Genomic DNA, 8412 nt, shown 5'->3' with positions numbered 1-8412 from the left:
TTATCTTCCCCGGAAATTTGTAACGATTCACAATAATTTTCAATACAGCATTCATGATTTTTAAATATAATGATTCACATATATAAATTAATAATAATATATTGTTTTGATTATTTATTAATATTTTATTAACTTTAATATTTCAAAATATTTTTTATCAAAAATTATCTTATTTACGAATATCATTTTTATTAAAAATAATTCAATAATCTTTAGTTTTTATTTATTAAAATATATTTCTATTTATGACATCAATAAAATATTACACAACTTTTATAAAATTACTTTTAAATCTATTATGATTTGTCTCGAAATCTTTTCTTAAAAAAATACAATATATTTTCTTTTCAAATCCCGTCAAATTCATTATAAATATTCTAGTTCCCATATTCTGTTCACGTACTCTCGTTGACGTACTCTTCTTTACATCCTTCAACTCAAGTAAAGATGAGTCACCGGGGAATGCACCGCGACGACGATGATAATTACATGGAAGACGAGCATGTCGCAGACTTCGACGAGGAGGATGACCGCCGGGGGTGCGGTGGCGGCAGCAGGAAGCGCAGAAGATATGGTCTCATTAACGATGACGCTGAGGAGGTGGATGAGGATGATGAGGAGAATGACGATGATGAGGATTTGGATGCCCGAGGCGGTTGCAGGCGCCAGTACAAAAAGGTTTCCGTTTCTAATTTTTTTGACGAGGAGGCCGTGGTGGATAGCGACGAGGAAGAGGAAGAGGAAGAGGGCGAAGACGGTGTGTATTTTTTTTCTTTTTCTCTGCAAATTTTTGTTAATTGTTATGAGTATGAAGTCATGTACTCTTGTGGTGGATTTTCCGGAGGAATTAGAAAATTAAGACTATTTTTGTGTAAAATATATCTATTAGTTATATAGACAAGTTAACAACTGTTGAAACATCCAGACTTCATTGTTGAGGGTGGAGCCGATCTACCAGAAGAAGATGATGGGAGAAGGATGCCGAATAGGCCAATGCTACCACATCATCAAGAAGATCATGAAGATCTTGAAGCCGTGGCCAGAAGCATCCAGGAACGTTATGGAAGGCGCCTAACGGAATATGACGAAGAAACTACAGATGTAGAACAACAAGCTCTTCTGCCGTCTGTGAGAGATCCAAAGCTTTGGATGGTCAAATGTGCAGTATGTCCATATCTTTTTTTGTGTAAATGTCTCTTTTTCTTGCAACATTATTGGAGCATGTCATGTATTCTTTGTTTTCTCATTAGATTGGTCGCGAAAGAGAAGCATCCGTTTGCCTCATGCAAAACTGCATACATAGAGGATCTGAATTGCAAATAAGATCAGCTATTGCTCTTGATCATCTCAAAAACTATATATACGTAGAAGCAGATAAAGAAGCCCATGTCAGAGAGGTAATGTCATGCAAAACGTCTGGTTCATAAATAGCCATGTCTGTATGGATTAAATTGTGTTTTTAAATATTATGTATATGCTTCCAGGCATGCAAAGGTCTACGCAATATATTTGGCCAAAAAATAACTCTGGTCCCAATCAGAGAAATGACTGATGTTCTGTCAGTTGAAAGCAAAGCAATTGATCTTGCTAGAGATACTTGGGTTAGAATGAAGATTGGGACATATAAAGGGGACCTTGCCAAAGTATGTATCACATTTTAGAAAATTCATGATACCCTCCATCTTGTTTTCTGTATTAACATCAAATGTCTTCTGTAGGTAGTGAATGTTGATAATGTGAGGCAGAGGGTTACTGTCAAATTAATTCCAAGGATAGACCTACAGTCTCTTGCAAATAAATTGGTAAGGGATGTTGCAGTTTTTTTTTTTTGTTAAATTAATGTATTCTATTTGTCCAGTGTTTAAATTCCTTGGAAGGAATAGCCTGCGTCTATTTTTTTATACATATGACTCGTGTGATGCAGGAAGGTAGGGAGGTTGTGAAAAAGAAGGCTTTTGTTCCTCCCCCTCGATTTATGAACCTTGATGAAGCAAGGTATTACCGGTTCTCTCTATTCTGTGGCTGAAAGTCTTCTTTGTATTGAAAATTTGTTTTTGATCTGATTAAATTTGTCTTTCTATTCAGGGAACTGCATATCCGTGTGGAGCATAGACGTGACCCATATGGTGAACGTTTTGATGCAATTGGGGGCATGATGTTCAAACATGGTTTCTTATACAAAACTGTTTCAATAAAATCCATCACTGCTCAGAACATCAAACCTACTTTTGATGAATTAGAAAAATTTTGTAAAGCTGGTGAGAGTGGAGATGATGATGGGTCTAGTTTTTACACCTTGTTTGGGAATAGAAAGAAAGGGAACTTTATGAAAGGTGATGCCATCATGGTGGTTAAGGGTGATTTGAAACACCTTAAGGGAAAGGTGGAGAAGGTGGATGAAAATAATCTTTACATAAGACCCCAAATAGAGGGACTCCCAGTAAGTATGAATGATAATTAAGTTGTCATGTGCGGTGCTATTTTTTCATGTTTGATTAATGATTAATTATTCATCATGATCAGAAAACTATTGCTATAAATAAAAAAGAGGTTCGTAAATATTTTGAACCTGGAAATCACGTTAAGGTTGTTTCTGGCGCTCAAGAAGGGATCACGGGCATGGTTGTGAAGGTCGAGCAGCATATCTTGATTTTAATATCCGATACAACAAAAGAGCATGTGAGTTTTGTGGTCTAAAGATTTGTTAATTTCTATTTTCTAATTATATTTACTGCATAAATGATATAAAAATATTCTCTCTTTAGATTCGTGTCTTTGAAGATGATGTTGTAGGAAGTTCAGAAGTAACGACTAGAGTTACTAGAATTGGGGACTATGAACTCCATGATCTTGTATTGCTTGAGTAAGCTTTGTTTGCTTGAGATTATTGCTATTCACCTAACCCCTAAGATATAGTTCAATGTTTTCTCATTTCTATTTTCTATTTAATATGTGCAGTAATATGAGCTTTGGTGTCATAGTACGTGTAGAAAGTGAAGCATTTCAGGTAAGTGACTCAAGAATTTAAAATTTTATTTTATTAAAATTTTGCATTTGTTATTATATTAAATGTCTATTGCTATTTTAGGTTCTAAAGGGGATTCCTGACAGACACGAAGTTGTGCTGGTAAAATTAAGAGAGATCAAATGTAAGATAGATAAGAAAATAAGTGTGCAAGATAGGTATAAGAATACAGTTTCATCAAAGGATGTTGTCCGGATTGTTGATGGTTCCAGTAAAGTGAGATTCTGTCTTTTGGCTAGATTTACCTTTGAAAGATAATATTTTTATATTTATTTATTTGTTTGTTTTTTCTGGTTAGGGGAAACAAGGTCCTGTGGAACACATATATAGAGGAATCTTGTTCATCTTTGATCGCCATCAACTTGAACATGCAGGCTTTATATGTGCTAAGGCTCAATCATGTGTGGTAATGGGGGGTTCACGCTCCAGTGGTGGCAGAAATGTAACCAATTTTCCTATTTAAATTTTTGTGAATGTTTTGCCATTGGTTTTAGCATTGTGATAATATTTTGCATAAAAATTCATTTCTTTCTTCCTCTAGGGTGATGCCTACTCAAAATTTCCCACTCTTACAAGTTCAAGTCGTATTCCACCATCCCCAAGGAGGTTTCCTCGTGGAGGGCCAATGGATTGTATGTCTCTTTTTTTTCTTCATGTTTTATGTGGAACCAGTCTATCAATTTGTTGTACATTTCCTTAAGTAACTTGATTGATGTTAAATTATTTGGATGTGGTATAGCTGGAGGGAGACATAGGGGTGGGAGGGAGCATGACGGTTTGGCAGGTACAACTGTTAAAGTTCGTCAGGGTCCATATAAAGGTTATCGAGGACGTGTTATAGAGGATAAAGGCACATCAGTTCGTGTTGAGCTTGAATCTCACATGAAAATTGTAACAGGTACGTCTTTGTGAAGAAAAACCTGTAGTGTATGTATTTTGGTATTTTCATGGTTGCTTACTTGGTGATTTGCAGTTGACCGCAACCATATATCTGACAATGTGGCTATAACTCCATATTGGTGAGTTTTATGTAAATGTAATTTAAGATTCCAGGTATGCAATGGAAGATGTTCAATCCTCTAACTTTTTTGTGTTCTTCCAGTGGTACATCTCGCTATGGAATGGGAAGTGAAACTCCAATGCATCCTTCTCGAACTCCCCTACACCCATATATGACTCCAATGAGAGATCCTCGAGGTTTGTTTGATTTTATTGTAATAAATTTTTATTTAATCATCTTCTCTAACTTGTTTTTTTGACCGATGGTTATAATCGGTTATTGATAAATGTATTACTATTTATAGCAACACCTATTCATGATGGAATGAGGACACCTATGCGTGATCGAGCATGGAATCCATATACTCCAATGAGTCCAACAAGGTTTGTCCAATTAACATGGTTCCTTGTTGAGTTTTATATACTGTTCTCTGATTTTTTTTTCACATAATTTTTGCTTTAATAAAAAGATTTCTTTCTTCCAATTTGTATACGGTAAAAACAATGTCTTAGGTAAAAACAATGTCTTAGTTAATTTTTGCTTTAAGAAGAAGATTTCTTTCTTCTAACGACGATAGCGTCTTTTTTGTTTCTTCAGGATGGTTCGTACAAGGTAGCTCTTGGTTAAGTTGCATATGTCAATCTCCCTCTGCAGATGGATTTTTGGAATCAGAATAATATTGTTCTTGTATATCACACTTTGTATATCACACTTTGTTCCTCAATGGATCTTAGAATATCACACTTTGTTCTTGTGTATAACGAATTTGAGTAGATTTTATCTTTCATTCACTAACTTTTTATAATAAAAATTATGTTAATTTCCTTATTGAAACTATATGGAAACTTCATTAATGTCTTACTTTATAGCACATATCATAAGATGTATGAGCTTTATGCCGATGTAGTCAAGTAAGTTAAAATTAATGTTAGGCTCTCTTAAATAATTACAAATATCTATATTATATATTATATTCTTAATTTTACATTTAATAGGATTTGGGCGAAGGATGGAAGAATTTTTTAACTGAATTTTATTTTAATTCAAACTCATTGATTCAAGCACTTAAAAAGTGCAACAGAAAACATTTAATTTTTTAATTAAAATTCCATCTTTCAAAAAATGAATTGGTGTTGAAGTAAAAAACATAGTTAATTACATTAATTTTTAATTTTTAATTTGATGGTGTTGCGGGATAATTTTTAATTAATATTAATTTTAAATTAGGTTTAAATTTTGTTTTAACTTTATTCACGAATAAGATAAATGAATGGTATGATGGATTATTTAGAAAAGAAGATAATTCATACAATTTTAATTTTATTTGATGGTCCTAACAATGTGTTTATGAAACGATCCTGCGGGAGATTTGAGATTTGAATTGAAAATACAGTTTAAAATCGTAAAATCTTATGTGATTTAAATCATAATGAATATATCAATTAATATTTTATAGTTCCAGTCGAAACAATATCAGAAAAGAAGCCTTATATGAGTATTTTAAATTTTAAGTGCATAATTTATAGAAAGTTAATGCTCAGGAAAGAAAATGTATACTTAAAAGTCAAGTGTTTATAAATAATATTTTTCTGAAATGAGCCGAATTAGCATATTAAAGATAAATATGATTTTATCATAGGATTAGACATGGTTAAATATGATTGTAAAATCATATTACTACCTATCATATTGTTGTACGAAAGTTTTGATTAACAAGTTCAAATGACACAAATCCATATAATTTAAAAACTCACACACTAGGATAATAGTGAGTTTAGACATGTAATAACAATAAGAACTGAATTCCATTTATCACCGTCACCACCTATCATTATTATTATGCATTATTAGTTGTATTAGTATTATGATAAATATTATTATTAGTAGTAAGTATTAGTAATGGTGATCATCATAATTATCATTATCATTGTCAAATATAATATATTATGGTTTGTAATATCTTTGAATTTGAAATTGTTTTGGTAACATTTGTCTGGGACCGGTCGTCTTTTTTTGCTATGCTGCGATCTATCAGTTCTTCAGTAATCCTTCCCGATTTGTGATTGATCTGTAGAAGACATTTTGACGCTCAAGTCAGATGTTTCATAAGGAGGTCTATATTTTATTAGTATAGAAGAAGATGATTGTACTGGACATTTTATAGGGCTTGTGACAGTGAGTTCCATTATTAAACATTAATGCAATATATTTTTAGACAATCAAACCCAATAATTAATAATCGATACAGTATATTTGTAAAGCATAAAGCAATTTGTCTTATTAATACCTGATAATTGTCCATAAATGACAATTAACTCTAATAGGTATATTTCATATAATATATAAACCAATAATAAGTGAATATCATATGAACACTAATTTGTTTAGTCGATAAAAGTTTAGTGAATATCATATGAACTCTCATAGGTATATTTCATATAAACAGATGAAATAAAAAAGATAAATATGATTTTATCATAGGATTAAACATGGTTAAGAATGATTGTAAGATCATATTACTACCTATCATATTGTTGTACGAAAGTCTTGGTTAACAAGTTCAAACTTAGTCTTAGAGGCTTCTAGTATGCTCCAAGGCGAGGAACATACTAACCTCGTGAGTGTGGTAGGGTGAAATCCATTGGTAATGGCTGTGCAAAGCAGTAGAGGCCACCACAAGTGCACAACCCACCATAGCTCGACAATAATTCTAGTCCGGACGAGTTGGTTTATAATGCAACAAGTCTTGTAATGTCATTTACTATGTTTTGAGTGAACTTTGCATGTTGTGTGTGATTGTATAACATGCTTTCTATACCTAGCTCATCCTTGCTTGTTTGTGTTACTTGTTGTATGTGCTTTCTTTTGCAATGATCATCCACTTGGATGTGAGCAGAGGAAGATGATCGAGGTTCTTTTGGAGACAACTTTGGAAGAAGATGGTGATGCCGCAGTCTAATCCACTAGGCTTTCTTTCTCTTAGCCTAAGTTATTTTGAAGAACTTAGCTATATTTCAAGTTTTAAATTCTTAGCATTTTGTAGGAGGACTCTAATACTCCAGTTTGTACTGTTTTAAGGATGACTGTAATCCTAAGTACCTAAACTACTATCTTAACTGCTTTCTATTATTATGATTGATGACGCCTTTATATATATATATATATGGTTGAATATGTGTTTTGGTCCTCATACTTGTTAATTTGAGGCAATAAAGTCTTTTTCTTTAATTTTCGTCTGACGCCATCTAACTGTGATGACGTGGATGTAGACATTAGCAGCTCATTTATAGTGATTAAATTACGTGGAAATTTGAATTTAAAAAATTATTTTTTGACATGGATATTTGTATTTAGGGATTTTTTTTTATTGAAGTTGTATTAGGGAATTAGGGATTGTTATCTAGTGAGTTAGGACTTTAACTCGGAGAGTGAGTGAAAATTAGGAATTTCATTGCGCAAGAAGAAGAAGTAGACAAAGACAATCACGTGGAGGTGGAGGAACCGAAGTGAAAGTTTATGCCAGTGAAGGTTAGTTTGGCATTTTGTTTTGTTTACGTGGAAGTATTGATATTGCTATCTTTATACGTTGTGGTCCCGATTTTGTTGTTCTATCTTTATAACATGTGTGTGTTATCTTTTTGCTTTGTTGTTCTGTGATGGGTCTTGAATTTGGTATCTTATTATATGATGGGACCCGATTTTGCATCTTCAAATGTCTACTATAATGTAGATACTGTGATCCTAAAACTTCATTTTTGAAATTATATGATGGAGGCCGATTTTACATTAATTTTTAACTTTTAATTTGATGGTGTTGCGGGATAATATATGAATTTTTAATTTATATCAAATTAGGTTTAATTTTTAATTTATATCAAATTAGATTTTATATCCTTCTATTATTTTATTATTTTTGGCTTTTTGTTAATTATGATCTGTTCTTAAAAATATTATTAGAAAAATATTATTTGAGGTCGAAGATATTTTTTCCTTTGTTAAAAATATTGAACAACTATAAAAATGGGCTAATTTATAGTTTTTAAATAAGTGATTTATATTAAATATTCTTATATTATTTATATCATATTTGATTGAGACAAAAATTAAAAGTACACTTTGACTAACTTTTTTAAAACTGGCTAAGTCTCGTTGTATTTATGGTTTTCAATATATCGCAATTCAAAAGAAAGTTTATAATACTTTTAATAATTTAGAAGATGCTTTTGTCGTGATAGTTTTAAATTGATCGTGATAGTTTTAAAATGAAAAATAAAAATGAAACTCAAGTATATTATCTTTAAAATAATACAATTAAAAAAAACTCAAGTTTATAACACTCTTTAAACCGTGACAAAGATTCTACTTGCAAAGCTCAATTTCTCTTCTC

The 8412-nt window shown here is 31.9% G+C and overlaps 1 pseudogene; it reads left to right on the top strand.

Annotated features, from left to right (window-relative positions):
* Positions 1-485: 485 nt before the first annotated feature.
* On the top strand, positions 486-4201 carry LOC106778820 (annotated as a pseudogene).
* Positions 4202-8412: the final 4211 nt, after the last annotated feature.

Source organism: Vigna radiata, unplaced genomic scaffold (assembly GCF_000741045.1).
Source record: "Vigna radiata var. radiata cultivar VC1973A unplaced genomic scaffold, Vradiata_ver6 scaffold_184, whole genome shotgun sequence".
In the NCBI taxonomy this organism is placed as follows: Eukaryota; Viridiplantae; Streptophyta; class Magnoliopsida; order Fabales; family Fabaceae; genus Vigna; species Vigna radiata.
This window is presented reverse-complemented; position numbering and strand designations above follow the sequence as displayed.